The following is a 16,551-nucleotide window of genomic DNA, read 5'->3' on the forward strand; positions in this document are numbered from 1 at the left end:
GTTTTAATTAATTGATTAACATGCCCTTTCAATAAATAGTTCTGTATTTTATTTTTAAGGCTTATTTTATTTTTTGTGCATCAATTACAACTGTTTTCAAATATCTGATGACCAAAGACAGCCTTTGACAGCACACATTATTGAAGGTCATCGGTGTGGCGTTGAAGGGGGTGGGGAATGGTCTCAGAACATATTATCCAGGTGCCTAGTCAGATAACAATTAGCCTAACCACAGGGTGATTATTGCAAATCAAGTGTGTGTGGTGGGTTGGCTGGAGCACAACCAAGTACATAAAATATTTCTTGGCAGGGAAAGGGAGCATTTAACATCTCCTGACTAATTTTTATCAGTAGTAGCAAATACTGGCAGTGCAGCTCAATGCCATTTATACAAACCTAGCTAAATGTGGCTGTGTTTGCCTTTACTACATTTTTTCTATCTGTATCTGATTTTCATCTCAAGATTTTCCTCAGGGTCAGAGTTCAATTGGTAATTCCCTCAATTCACAATGCATTCATTCCCTGAAAGTTGTACCAATAGTGGGCACAATCTTTCAATTCATGCATGCTCATTAAAAATCTTCTTTATCTTGATATGTTTAAACAGTCCTTTTCTTGCATTCATTTCTGTACTTGGTTTATGACTCCATAAACAACGTTAGGTTGTTGAAAATTTGTTTGCCTTACTCATTGATAAAGACCAATGTAAACAATTACATTTATCAAAACTACTATTTCAGATCAAAACTCATTTCAAGCCATAATACTAATAATTAAAATATTGCTTTCCAATTACTCTGGATATTAGGAAACTTTTGATCTCTCTAACTCAACTGCTTTGTCTTATCTTTCAAATGTTTATTTTAATTACTGATTTAGCTATTACTTTATCTTCCAATGTATTTTTATTCATAACTACATGGATATTACAACACAGAAACGGCCCGTTGATCCTAATCAGCCCACACTGCTATTTAACCTCCATGAATAGTGATGTCTTTCTCATTTGTCAGACTGCCTATGTTTCTTCATTTTTACCTCACCATCAATCACTCTTATAGCTGTTAAATAATGGCATGATCTCCAATTGAATTACTAACCCAGATGGTTCATTCAACAGTTTCATATCCTTCACTGTAAGTATTTTGCCTGGTGAATCTCCTGTGCTTATTATTGCATCCAAATTATTTTCACTCTTTTCTTCCCAGTCATTTAAAAGAGTCTTGGGTTCTGTTCCATTCACTACAAATTTTAATATAATTATCCTCAAATCTTCTCCCCCTTGAAAACAGCCTCTGGAACAGATCCTGTTCACATTTCTCATTGATTACATTCTTCTACCCATACCGATTCTACAGCATCCAAGCTAATGTCTCTCCTTGCTATTGCATTAATCTCCTCTCATTGATTGCATCCAACTATTCTATTTGATTTGATCTGTATCTTTTCTATTACCGCAATTTTCTTAAAATATCAAGTCCACTTGTGTACAAAGAACATAAACAGTACAGTTGCTACGGACATGGTCTTGTGATAGGAGAAGAATTAGGCCATTCAGCCCATTAAGTCTACTGCACCATTCAATCATGGCTGATCTATTTCATGTTGATTCACATTTAATTCATAGCTTTAATTCATATGAACAACTCAATTTTATCTTGACTAAGAATTTGACTTGAACAGTATTCAAGGTTGAATAAAGTACACACCCAAAATAAAATGATTAATATTCACATGAGTCTCATCTCAGATCAGGTAAAAACAGTAAACGGTCGAAACATCTGAAATCCACAACTTTACACCACCATACCCTTTCCATCTCAAATGGGATTATAATTCAGTTATCTGATCTAATAATACGTATTGGGTGAAGATTAGATTAGACCCGGCTGCAGTTTCTTCCACTGTAAATACCCTGCTGACATCTGCCTGTTTGAGGAAGGGAAGTGGAAATTTTCAATTTATAGCCATCAAAGCCTGGTCCTTGATGTGTAAGCTATTATCCTGTTTTCACTTCTCCTAATACTTATTTTAAGCTTTTCAAGTTTGTTATCTAAAAAAGTTTGGTTGTCTCATTGGTGGGAAAATAATAAACATAGTAACTCAAGACAGGGCAAACGTAGCCATCGGTTTTCCTAAGACTACCATGGCATGCAGATAAAAGTTTGAACTCTCTGACCTAGGTTTTCAAATGGAACATGGTTAACCTGAGCAAAGCACCAGGAGAATGCCAGCACCCACAGAATCATAGCATTACATAGATTATCTCTACAGTACAAGGAAGATTGTGTGTTATAACATTAAGGTAGACCATTCCCACACCTGGAACTCAGTCGGTGTTAAGATTAGCGCTTGAATTGAGTGACAAGAGTGCATATATTTGCATAAAGATATAATATGAAGGTTTCGAAGACCTACACGCTATACATTATTATTAACCTTTGCAAAAAATGTATTCTTGCTATTTCATCAGATGTTGAATTTTCCTCAGCCAATTTTACAATACGAATCAATTCTCATTCCTGCTTGCCCAGACTCTTGATTTCCCTCCCTAACTCCACCAGTGCCTCAGTGCTAGTTTAAAAACTAAAATATATTTCCATTATAAACAAGATGTTTTATAATTAACAATATGTGAAGAAACACAATGGGGTAGACTCTTTTAAACTAGGCACCCACCAAGATTCATTGCCAATGGGAGACCCATGCTCCAACTTAAACCAATCTAACAACACTTTCCTCAAAGTAGCACTGTGATCCCATAGTGACTGGGCCTCCGATAATGAAATGTGGGCTCCAATCCAACAAAATTAACAACAGCTGGCTGGTTGCAAAACTGAGAAATCCATTTGCCAGCTGTGAACGATGTCATTGTTTTAAATTGAGTGATAACGTCAGAGAGATTTGTAGTATGGAGCACGGAAGCAGTCCTTTTGGCCCATAAAGTCTGTACTGATGATTTACTCAGATTCAGCATTAATCCCACTTATTACAAAAATCTCCCGATTTCCTCATCAACTCTCCCCAGATTATATAATTCACCGACACACTAGGGGCCATTAAGAGCGGCCAATTAACCTACCAACCTGCACATTTTCGGTATACACGTTTATTTAGCTTATTCTAGTTAGTTTAAAGATATAGCATAGAAATAGGCCCTTCGGCCCACAGCGTCTATGCAAACAATCGATCACTCGTTCACACCAGTTCTATTATCAAACTTTCTCATCGACTACCTACACATTGCATGAGGCAATTTACAGCAGCTAATTAACTCACACATCTTTGGGATGTGAGGGAAAACAAGAACACCCAGAGGAATCCCATCCAGTCACAAGGAGAACATGCATCCTCCACACAGACAGCACTCGGGGTCAGGATCAAACCCGGGCATTTGGCACTGTGCTCCACCAGCTGCGTCCCTGTGCTGCCGTCTCCCAAACACTCCACGTAGTCACAGGAAGAATATGCAAGTTAAATAGTCAGCACCCAAAGAATGATTGAAGCTCGTCTCTGGCCCTGGAGGGCAGCATCCAACTAGCTGCTTCACTGAGCTACCCCTCAAAGTAGAGATATTTTAAAATTCCTATGTGAAGTAAAGTCAAATAAATAAAATAAATGGACAGATGTAATCTATTAATTGCAAATATTAGATGTTATTTGTGCTTTAATAAAAGGATAAAATTAACCAAAAAACGCACAAAAGCACAAAATAGTTAAAAATATTATGAAAGAGCCATTGGGATATGTTTAAATGGAGTTGGCAGGAGAAAGGGGATTGGAGTAGATGGAGAGGTACATTTTCTGGAGGAGAACAAGTTAGTAAGTCCTGTAGGAAGCGAGGAAGGTAAATACACCCGAGGGGAATACCAATGCTAAATTACATCTGTTTTAATGCATGGAGCCTAACTAACTACGGAGGTAATTGAACTTTAATTGACAAGTGGGACTATGATATTGTTGTCATTACTGAGGCATGGTTGAAGGATGAATGACTGGCAATTCAGTACACAAGGGTATAGCATTTTCAGGCAATACAGAAGGGGATGCAAAATAGGAAGTGGCATTGCACTGTTAGTCAAATAAGGCATTTCTTCAATATTTAGGGAAGATGTCTCCAAAGGCTCCTCCGTTATGGGCAGAGCTTAGAGATTATTAATCTGCTAGAAATGTTTTACAGACCACCTAACGGTCAACAAGAGATAGAGACACAGATAGATTTGGAAATAGCAAATAGATGTGTTAATAGGTTATTTAAATTTCCCAAATTTCAACTGGAATTGCCTTACCAGAAAAGGCTCAGAGAGGGTGGAATATTTGAGGCGTGTGCAGGAGAGCCCGTTGACATATTTTGGAGATGAATCAATGAGAAACTGAGCATTACTGGACTTTGTCTTGGGGGATGTAACCAAGCAGGCATAGAAGTGGTAGTGGGAGAGCATTTAGGGATGGTAACCATAACTCAATATATTTCAAAGTGGTTACGGGAAAAATACGGAGAGGCTAGAATTAAAAGCATTAAATTAAGGGAAGGCTAATTCCTTTGGAAAGGCAAGGACAAATCAAAGATAATGGTAAGAATGGTTTTGTCAAGGGTAGATTCTGTATGACCGATCTGACATTTTTGAGGAGTTAAAAGTGTATTGGCATGGACAATACAGTAGATGTGGTTAACATAGACTTCAGTAAGCTCCTACATGGGAGATTAGTCCAAATGGCTAGGGCCCATGGAATCCAGGACGTTGGCAAACTGTATCCAAAATTGGCGTGGTAACAGGGGACAGATATTTCTAGTAAAAGTTGTTTTGATGCCAGTGATGTTCCACAGGGATCAATACTGGGATTCTTTTTTTTTTTTATAATATATGCAAATGATTTGGATGTGTGCATGGGGGGGGGGGCATGATCAATACTTTTGCAGGGGACATGAAGATTGGTGGGGTAGTTGAGTAGAGGACTCTGGAGTACAGAGAGTAGTCTTGGACTCCAGGATATTGCTGTGTTGGTGAAATGGAATGAGTCATGGCCATTGGTATTTAATCCTGATAAATGCACCATAGAAAGCACACTGTCAGATTGTGTCACATCTTGGTTTGAGAACAGCTCTGCCCAAGACCACAAGAAATTGCAGGGAGTTGTGGATGTAGCTCGGTCAAACACGCAGCCCAGAGAGAGGTTAGACTCCAACTTCATAAAACTTTGGTCAAACCTCAGCTGCAGTGTTACATGTAGTTCTTGTCATCACAATATAGGAAGGATGTGATTAGAACTGAAGATAGCGCAGAAAAGATTCACCAGATGTTTCTTGGGACTGAAGAGGCCAGATCTGGTTTCCCTGGACTGAAGGTGATTAGTAAGGAAAATGATCAAGGTGTATAAACCTATGAGGGGTACAGATGGGAGTACATGAATCTTTTCCCCTCAGAAAGAATAAAATGAAAAGACATAGATTTAGGGTAAGGAATAGGAGTTTTAGAGGGGTCTGAGGGAGATTTTTTTATTTTTTTTTTTTACCCAGAATGTGCCAGAGAGAGTGGTAGAAGCAAAGTTCCTATTAGAATTTAAGATGTTTTGAGACAAGCTCTTGAATTACTTCAGCAGTGAAGGCTGCAGGCCAAATGCTGAAAGATTGGATTAACACACAGGGGTGCCCCTGATGAGTATGGACATGGTGGGCCAAATGGCCTGCTTTCATGCTGTGTGGCTTTATAGCAAAATAATTTGTAACGACTTACTTCCTTTCCCTTTTACTTCTCAAGATGTAGACTTACAATTCCTATTGAAATCAAAGTTACATGGAGTTGGGACGAAACAATATGTGACCCGAAATTGAGACGCCAAGAGCAGAACTGATCAAATAATGTTAACACAGCACATGAACCTTTTCTCACTTTTAGACATTGCATTCTGTCAACTTCTTTATTGAAAGACACAAAAAGCTGGAGTAAATCAGCGGGACAGGCAGCAAATCTGGAAAGAAGGAAAAGGGTGACATTTCATGTTGAGACCCTTCTTCAGACTCTCCGGAGAGAAGGAATGGGTGACATTTCGGGTCAAGACCCTTCTTCAGACTCTTTTGAAGCAGTAAAATGTCCCAAAGCACCTTGTTCCGCACCAGTACGTTCAATTGGGGATATCAAATAATCATAATGAAATCTAAAATGTATTCAAGACATTTTCTGCAGAACTCTATATTGTGTGAATCAATGTCTGCTAGACAACATGAGCCATCATGGTAAAGGTAGATAAGTGGTTAAAAAAAGATGCTACTCGATGGTGGAACCCAAGCCATAAGGAAGGGAAAAATGGTAAACCAGCATAATTGGGTATAGTGAAGCAAGAGTAGATAGCTTAAGTCACCTTATTCTGAACAGATACGAGTATTTCTCCAAGCCTTGTGACTCACATCCGCTATTCATAATACTGAAATTCCAAAGATTGAAAACATGATGCATGCATGAACTAGTTATACTTTAAAGCTCATACAAAAGCACATTAATTTTGCCTGCTCCATACATGAACAGCGGGCCATTGCTACACAGAGTTCTTTACCTTCCCTATTCATTCTGATCACTCGATCATCTAATGTGTAGGAAAGAGCTACAGTTGCTGGTTTAAATCGGAGGTAGGCACAAAATGCTGGAGTAACTCAACGGGACAGGCAGTATCTCTGGAAAGAAGGAATGGGTGGCGTTGTCACGACTTCATTGCAATGGATATCAGTTTACTGATTTTTGCCTATAGTGGTCAGCATTGACTCTTTAGCCATATTTAGGCCTTAGAGTCAAACACTTGTATAATTAGATTTACTCCAGAAATGTGAGTGCAAAAATCAAGGTCAGTGTCCTTTGCAGCATTGTCGGAAAATGGAGTATTCAGGGATGCAGTCTGCAGAACACAGAATTAAAGGGAATGCCATCTGCTTCAAAGTAGTTATAAATTAAAACAGATGCATTTTCCGGATTGTTTTGCCAATTTGTGTACCATATGTATCATAGCAAAAATACATTATGTAGTCATTATCACATGTAAAAGTTTCTGAAAAACAGCTGTGAAAAAATTGCCCAAAATATTTCCTATGATACAAAATAATTTAATTGACTGGAAAACTTTATAATATTGAAGCCATTGAAAGAATGTTTACCACTTTAGTTTTTCTCTTTGATTTCCCACTCTGACGGTAATTTTCAAACTTTTCAAATTTTGGACCTCAAGTCCATATTTTTTAATTAAATATTATAATTCAACTGTTAAAATACATTAGTTTTCCATTGGTTGAATAATCTGATGTTCACATACACCATTTTCCTCAAAATATTGTGCTTAAGAGCATGATTCAATTAAATTGTATAATCATACAACTCATATTACTCTGATCTTGGATGTGTGTGTGTCTTTTCATATGTGATTCACATCTCCTCGAAAACCCGACATGGTAACGGTGAAATCTTTACATGTTCCAGTAGAGATTTACCTCATGATTTCAAAAATCCCCTCATCCGAATTAGCAGTTCTCGCCTGAAACTTGTCTGCATCTTAGAAATAATGGGCCTGTCCCACTTAAGCAACTTTTTAGATGACTGCAGGAGACTATGCAGTCGCCACATGTTCGCAGGTGGCTGCCGGGGAGTCGCCTTCATGGTCGTGAGGAGTTCTCGCATTCTAGGAACTAGTAGCGGCCTCATTATGGTCGCTGTGAATTTTTCAACATGTGTGCGTCTGTGTGCGCGTCTGTCTGTGCGTGCGTGCCTGTGTGCCTCGCTGTGCCTGTAAGTCAGCACGCATTTTTTTGTGCAGAAATTAAATTGGCCTTTTCCAGTAGGTCACTATCTACTTTAATTTCAACAGCACCAACTTCTATTTTTGATGTAAAAACCTAATGCACAACCAACATTATTAGCAAGAAGCTATTACCTGTTGTGCTGAGACCGTTAAACTCCTTTTCTCACGGGGCGACTTGACGCAAGAGTTAACCAGAGTTGAACATCATGGGAACCTCTTGCGATAACCGTACGGCATTCGTGGACCACCGTGGCGCTAACGGCAGGTACTCGTGCACCTTGGTGACTCGGGAGAAAATTCAAACAAGCTTGAATTTCTCCAAGAGTGACTTGTACACTTGTGGTTGAACATTGCAACATTATATGCACGTAGTGGCCAGTGCGATATCCGTACTGACTCTTGCGTGTACCGTGGGAACTCCTGCGAACGGTGAACCCGGAAGCTGGACAGAGGGGACAGAAGGCGAGTAAAAATTGTCTTCTGTGGGATTGAATTTAAAAAATAAAGATTTGCATCAGCATATGGACATCAACTTATTCATGAGTTATGTTAATAAGATTCAAGAGAATAACTATCTTCTATCTATCTATCTTCTATATATATATTATATCTATAGAACTCTGGGGCTATCCGTCCGGCTGCCGTCCAGAACCCTTTCTGCCTTTTGATTCGTGCCCGATACTCGCAGATGTCCAATCGGAATGGCCGATGCTCGCAGATGTCCAATCGGAATGGATCCATTTGCATGTACGGCTGCCAGCTGCATTTCTTCCTTTGATTCATTGCCACGCCCAATCCAGACGCTCAATCGCCGAGATCTTTTCCATTTCGGTAGAGATTTCGCTTTTCTTTCTAAGTATCCGCTCCTCATTACATTTCGTCGTGTTGAAGTACATCAAGTAAAATCAAATCCTTCTCCCCCCCCCACCCCCAAGTATTTCAAAAATAAACTGGCTTCTCCATTCACATGTCAGCTTCCAACACACTTCGAAACAAAGTTGCAAGACAGGAACACTCTGAACTTTTCACTGCTGCAGCAGGCAGGGAAGGTGCCATTGGATTTTGTTTTAAATCCACTGCTGAGGGAGGCACGGCAGTGCTGGAATCTTACTTTTGGGAACGGCTTCAGTTCCATTGGAGGAGACGAGTGCATGGTGGAATATTGGGTTGGGGGATCACACCATTGGGGGAGCAGACCCAACGGGTCTGCACTTGGTCTAGTAATCTTTAAAAGGGACTTTACTGAAAGGTCCCGCATTTTTATGGTCCGTGAGAAATTTTTCACATGTACTTCTTAGAGAGATACAGCTCGGAGTCCTCGCCAACCAGCGATCGATGCCTTTCCGAAGCAGGGTCCGGAACGCTACCAATCAATGTTCTCCAGAAACCCGTGTAAAGGAGTGAACTGCACATGCTGGTTTAAAATGAAGACAGAAAAAGCTGGAGTAACTCAGCGAGTCAAGCAGCATCTCTGGCGAAAAATAGGTGATGTTTCGGGACGAGACACATCTTCAGACTCAATTCCGATTAGGATGTCTGAAGAAGGGTTCAGATTCGAATCGCCACCTATTCTTTTTCTCCAGAAATGCTGCTTGGCCCGCTGAGTTACTCCAGCATTTTGTCTAACTTGCTGATTCAGACAGTTTTTGATTATCAAGGATTCTGCGCTGACTCTTTACTCTGAAACACACGTTGGAAATTTAAACTTGGGCGCAACTAACATCGTCTTACTACCGTGGGAACTCTTTAACTCAGCGGGCAGGCAACAGTTAATTGTTGCTCTCTTCAGTTTCCCAGGGGTCGGGACGGGACTGGAGTTGGGAGGGAAAGGTGGGGGAGTCGAGGGAGAGGAGGGGGAGACAGATGGGGGTGTCTTCATTTACTGGTGGCGGGTGTCTGTCACTGAAACAGGCAGTTGAGATTTCACACTCACCTTGTGTGTGCCTCTCTCTCTCTCTCCCTCCCTCTCACACGGGCTGAGGGACTCTGCCTGTGTTAGTGTACGTCTCTTTCTCCCCCTCTCCCACACACAGTAAGACCGAGGTACCGTGCTCAGTCCATCTGTGTCTCCCACATATACAGTAAAACTCTGCTTTGTGTGTGTATATACGTCTCCCCTCATTTCTCTCTCTCCCCCCCATCATTTGTGCCACGTGATGATTTAATTACACTTGACAGTTACAATGTTCATTCAAGATTTAACGGGAAAGCTCGCGAGACGGACAAGTCACTCGCACAAATAACAGAAATGCCGAGTACCGTGGGAACTCTTTGTCTACCCCCCCGTTATATCGTGTGATAGCGTGCTAGACCACGACCACTTCACTCTGGTTACATCTTGCGTCAAGTCGCCCCGTGAGAAAGGCCTATTAGTGCAAAAGGAAAGGCAGGGACTTATCCTATAAATTACTCTTTCCACTTAATTCCATAACAGATAGTTGAGCTTAAAATTACAGATTGTCAAATTCAGGAAATGCTGCACAGTCAAAGGTGTTATTTGTGGCTGAGATGTTAAACTACGGACATTCATTTGGTTCAGAAATGCACAGTTTATTGAAATGCAGGGGATTTAACCCCCCACTAAAAATGTCCTTGCTCTATCTCTAAACTAAACCTAAAATCAAATGAAAACAAAGCGCTGCCAAGGAAGAAAACAAAGAAAAACTGCTTGAAAAACTCAGCATATCCGGTTGCATCTGGAGAGAGAATAGATGAGTTAATGCTTCATTGATTAGAAATTTTAATTGTTTGTCTCCCCACAGATACTGCTCAACCTCCTAATATTTCCAGCATTTTCTACCATAAATAACACTGGTCATCACAGCACAAACTAATACATTGACTGTAATATGCTTTACATATCCTGGGGTCATAAAAGATGATGTTTTCATATGGAAGGAAACGCCCTGAAAATCCTCCACCAAGAAAGAAGATGAACCTGCTTTCCCACAAATATACTGCCCATTAAATAAATAATATCTTGGAGCTGGCTTCACTAAATAAAATGCTGCCAATGTTGCTTTAAAAAGCAATTTGTGATATTGAGCAGTAACAGAAAGAACAGAGTGAAATTAAAAAGCCTTTTAAGCAACATTTTTTTTTCTCTTTAGTTTCATTTAAAATAATTGAACTTACTCAAAAGGTTGGCATTCAGAGATGTAGAAAAGTAAGCACGGTCGCAAGGTCTGAAGAAGGGTCTCGACCAGAGACGTCGCCAATTCCTTTTCTCCAGGGATGATGCTTCATCCGCTGAGTTACTGCAGCATTTTGTTTCTACCTTAGAAAAGTTAGCAGATCGATGGGCATCTATCAAAGGAAACTGCGGTTGAAAAATGCAGAAGTTCTGGTCACTCCTCTTAGATATGAAGAACAAAACAAATGCTATACCGTCTAAAAAAAGCAGCTGGGAGATAAAGCCAGCAACTATACACCAGCCATGGTTGAGAAACCTAGAGAGATAATAATCCAGGCCAAAATTACCAGGTATTTTAAAAAGCATGGGCCAATAAAGGAATGCCAGCATGGATTTATTGAAGGAAAATCCTGCTTGGTTAACTTAAGCAAGTTTTTTGTTGAAGTAATATAGAAGGTTAATGTTAATGTGGCTGATGCAGTTAACAAAAGTGACAACTTGCAATTGGAGGAACTCTGCTGCATGTAAACTGCTAAAATATGAGTTGATATGCTTAAATCATTGTAATGATTGAAATTAAGGAAATAAAAAATAAGTATGTGGACTTTCAGAGTACTGGTACCTGTGTTACATAGAGGTTTCATTAAATGGAAGCCATCTGTATCTTGATTTTCTGTAATGCCATTAGATCCCATTTTATAAATGGAAATGCATCTCTGCTGGAAGTTTTTCTCCATAGAAGTGCAAGAGAATACCGATTGTATATTCAATTCTGATTGTATTGTACTTTTCCTGAGGAGAAAGGGTTGTTGTTTTAATTAAGTAGAAATGGATGTTACATTGTTTGATAAATTATCAAAGCACGTGTTTCAATTGAAGAGTTTGCCATGTCAGTTTCCAAAACAAGTCTCTTCAGTGACCTTCTTCAGCTAACCGGCAGCTGACAATCGCTGTCCTTGGTGAACTAGTTTAGTTCTCTGTATACATTTTGCATTTATTTGTTTTCCATATAAATTTTGTAAGAGCTATTACCCCTACCGGAACCGTCGTAGCCCGGGACTACACTGTATTTGACACTGCATCTCAATGAACATCATAGCAAAATTAAATCCCTGAAGTTAAAGAAACAGCAGCAGTTGATTTAAATCAGCTGAGGATGAAAAACAAATTGGTTTATCATCAGGAACAAACAATCTGCTGGAGGAACTCAGATGTCAAACAGCATCTATGGGACTAAATGAATTGTCAACATTTCAAGTCAAAATCTTGCATCAGGACAGAAACCCTGCACAAATCTTGGTGCAATGTTCTGACCTGAAACATTGATAATTAATTTCCCTCTGCAGATGCTGCTCGATCTGATAAATTCCTCCAGTAGATTGTTTTTTTAACCCCAGAATTCTGTCTGCAGATTCTTGGGTCTCTGGTTTATTATCCAAATAAGGTGGCAGTGTAGAAGGTTGTTCCCAAAGTATGTGTACAAAACAAAACTTAGAAATTAGGTAATATGGGGGGGGGGGGGGGGGGGGGGGGGGGGGGGGGGGGGGGGATGATGATTAACTATAGTCTTAGGTTAACTTGAGAAATCAGCAGACATGTTGCAGATGAAGTTCCATATAGACAAAGGTGAAATAATGCATATTGGTCAGGTGGTCAAGGAAAGACAAAATAATCTAAATGATACAACATTAAATGGCATCAAATTCATAATCCAGAGTAACTGACAATGTTTTTAAATTATACAAATCTAATCATAGAAAGAGCAAGCATAAAGCTTCCTGGTAATTGTAAAATCGCACCCAAATTCGAGTGCCTCTCTTGGAAGTAAAACTGTGCCTTAGTTGGAGAGGATACTATGGTTTGTTTCCACAGCTCTGCTTCAGTTTAATTGAAAACATATTTTCAGAGACTCAAGCTAACTACAGTTCAATGCTCAATAAATAACTCCCCTGTTACTAACAATATTAATAGACAATAGGTGCAGGAGTAGGCCTTTCGGCCCTTCGAGCCAGCACCGCCATTCAATGTGATCATGGCTGATCATCCCCAATCAGTACCCCGTTCCTGCCTTCTCCCCATATCCCCTGATTCCGCTATTTTTAGGAGCCCTATCTAGCTCTCTCTTGAAAGCATCCAGAGAACCTGCCACCACCGCCCTCTGAGGCAGAGAATTCCACAGACTCACCACTCTCTGTGAGAAAAAGTGTTTCCTCATCTCCGTTCTAAATGGCTTACTCCTTATTTTTAAACTGTGGCCCCTGGTTCTGGACTCCCCAACATCAGGAACATGTTTCCTGCCTCTAGCGTGTCCAAGCCCTTAACAATCTTATATGTTTCAATGAGATCCCCTCTCATCCTTCTAAACTCCAGAGTGTACAAGCCCAGCTGCTCCATTCTCTCAGCATATGACAGTCCCGCCATCCCGGGAATTAACCGTGTAAACCTACGCTGCACACCCTCAATAGCAAGAATGTCCTTCCTCAAATTAGGGGACCAAAACTGCACACAATACTCCAGGTGTGGTCTCACTAGGGCTCTGTACAACTACAGAAGGGCCTCTATCTTCACACAAGAAACTATTAGTTTAGCTCAATGAACCCTCTGCCCGCATAACAGCAAGCTATATTTAGGGAACTTGGTGCCCAATCAAGCCTGGATATACAGACTGATTAAAACAATTTCCAGAATGTAACATAAGTAGTTGATTTCAACAAAACCATTTAAGATTGAATTTAACACAAAAAAACAGATATGGGGAGAATTTGTCATTAGATTTGCCCGATTTCTAACTCCCTATCCCACCCCTGAGACAACAGTAGGAGATAACTTAATTCTATACACTTTGTGATTCACTATCTGAAGTTTCTGCTTCAAAATTGCACTGAACACAGCCCACTGTACTCTCAAATAGTGAGACTGACCAGTTGTGCTATTTCGACAAACAGCATTGATTCAATGTGTGATGCAGCTATTGACTTTCCTTCAAAAGTCTCACATCTTAAGAGGTGAAAAATGTTTAGCATTAGCCCTCCAGCTCCCTTTTGTAAGAGTCTCAGATGGATAGTAAGACATCTGCACAAGCTATTTGCACAGAGATAGAGTAACAGATATCCAGTAGTCAATTATAGAGATTGAATAAAAGATACACAAGACCTGGTCATACAGTGACAGTAATAGCTATCCAGAAGCTAGTTATAGAGACGAAAAATAATAAATACTGAAAACCAGTTACCCTTGAAAGAAACACCTCCCCAGGATGCAGTGACAAAGAAGAAAAGTGCTGTTATTTCTACCAGAACACGTTGAGATTCAAATCTGATGACTTATGGGCCTGTCCCACTTAGGCGATTTTTTAGGCAACTGCCAGCGACTAGGACAATGGAAATCACTGAAGTCAGCACCGCCGACAACTTACGTTAACCTGCTGTCAATCTACGTTAACCTGGCGACAACCTACGACAGCACCTACGAAAGCCCAAATTGTCGCCACTGTCGCTGTAAATTTTTCAACATGTTGAAAATTTTTCGGCTGTCGCCTGTAGTCGCCTAAATATTGCCTAAGTGGGACAGGCCCATTAGTGTTTAGCAGATCCTGGCATTGTTATTCCAATAGGCTCTCTTAATTAAGCAGCAGGATAGGTTTCATTGAATTTAGTTCAGACATACAGCACAAAATCAGCCCACTGAGTCCACACAGCCATCGATCAGCTGCTCACACGTGTTCTCTGTAATTCCACTTTCTCATCCACCCCCTAAACATTAGGGGCAATTTTAGAAGCCAAATTAACCAACAATTCCACGTATCTTTGGGATGAGGGAGGAAACTGGAGCATCACCACTCTCAGGGAGAACATGCAAACTGCACATGGACACCACCCAAGTTTGATCCTGACCCATGGTCTCTGGCCCTGTGGGACGGCAGCTCTAAGAGTTGGGCTGCTGTGTCATCCTTGAGGAATTAAGTTGTTTGTAAATCTGGAATTCTACGTACAGGAAAGGGGTGAGTTTTAGTACAGACTTGAGCTGCAACAAATTCCAATATTTTTCATGCTAATCTCATAAAGCAGCAATGTAAAAATGAAATTAGCATTCTTATAAAAGCAATGCACAGAAACATGTAGCCAATACAATGGAGTACAGAGGTAACAGTAGATACTTGAGAACTAATTATACAGGCAGTTGAAAAGAGTAACGCAGAGACCGTTAAAGAAACAGATAAGTGAACATTCAGGTATTAATTAACAGTGACAATTAGTGAGTGCAACCACAGTTAGGACATCAATTTCTTCACTGAAGGACTAGGTTCAAATCTCATCTAGCCTTGTTCGGGAAATTAAAAAACATCAGCCAGCTGAAACGACCCTTTGATACCAACTTGACAATGAAAAATCACAATGACAGCCTATGAAGTTGAAAGAATAGTGCTGTATTGAAGTAATACTGAAGCAGTGCTTAAGGAACAATACGAGGATAAATAGTAGGCATGTAGTCTCTTGAGCTTTCTCCAGCATGGAATGACATCATGGCTAATCTGACCTTGGCTTCAACTCCACTCTCTTGCCTGTTCTCCATAAATTGCCAATGCCCCCATAGGCTGAAAACCTTTCATCCCTCAAAATACACAATGATTCAGCCACCAGAGATCTCCGGGCAAAACCCTTTGAGAAAGGAAATTCATCCTTATCTTTGTCTTAAAAGTACAATCTCTTATTGTAAAAAAATTGTCGTTTGATCTAGACCCCCCACTCCCCAACTAGGGGAAGCAAGAGGAATACCCTTGCAAATCCCTTGGAATTCTATATCTCTGAATTATTATCTTTCCTTCCTCTCAATTACCAACTAGACCTGTGAGCACATCGGAGTTAAATCCAAATTTAATTTCACAATGATCTTGACTACAGGAATCAATATGAGCATACTTTCATTTAATTGGATAGCGCGCAAACACAAGCTTTTCACTGTATCTCGGTACACGTGACAATAATAAACCAATACCAATTCTAGCATGAGTCGACCAATCACCTATGCCGAGATTTAATTTACAACAGCCAATTTACCTACCAATTTGTCTTTGCAAGGCAAGGAACTGCAGATGCTAGTTTCCAAAAAAAAAATCAAAGTGCTGGAGTAACTCAGCAGGTCAAGCAGCATCTCTGGAATATATGGATAGGGCTCGTTTCAGAATAGGATATGGGAAGAAACTGAAGCACCTGGGGGAAGGGCTCACTTAATTGTATGTGGTCCACACAGTTGCCACCCAAAGCATTAGTATACTATTGATGTACAGAATTAATGGCTGTACAGTTAGTCAATTTTTAACTTTACCCAACTCTGCTGAGCAGGCCAAATGCAGCTTGCCAATTACAAGATGCAATAAATGAAAATGACATCAAACTGTAAAATCAATGAACACAGCACAAAGCCCTTCGGCCAAGAATGGATCACCTTCCCACTATTAGTGTTTTTTATCGCAACCTGCAAAGTCCTATATACAGAAATCTATTAATTCTGCCCAATTGCAAATTCACTGTACTTGTACAACATCCTGTACCGCATCCTGTACTGAATTAGTGAGAACCACTTCCCACTGAGTAAATAACAAAATAAGTGGCAATTAGAAACAGTTTTGAGACTAA

At 40.1% G+C, this 16,551-nt stretch overlaps 1 protein-coding gene across 2 annotated transcripts in view; it reads right to left on the minus strand.

Moving 5' to 3' along the window:
- Positions 1–16,551, minus strand: part of LOC129709092 (paxillin-like) — a 103,669-nt gene that overhangs the window by 64,908 nt on the left and 22,210 nt on the right. The window contains exon 1 of one of the 2 annotated variants that reach the window (XM_055655197.1): positions 10,918–11,047. The exons of the other annotated variant lie outside the window; for it this stretch is intronic. The gene's annotated coding sequence lies outside the window, so the exon portion shown is untranslated. Of the gene's footprint in view, positions 1–10,917; positions 11,048–16,551 lie in introns of those variants that run through there. 2 annotated transcript variants of the gene reach the window in all.

This window comes from Leucoraja erinacea, chromosome 25, assembly GCF_028641065.1.
Source record: "Leucoraja erinacea ecotype New England chromosome 25, Leri_hhj_1, whole genome shotgun sequence".
Taxonomy (NCBI): domain Eukaryota; kingdom Metazoa; phylum Chordata; class Chondrichthyes; order Rajiformes; family Rajidae; genus Leucoraja; species Leucoraja erinaceus.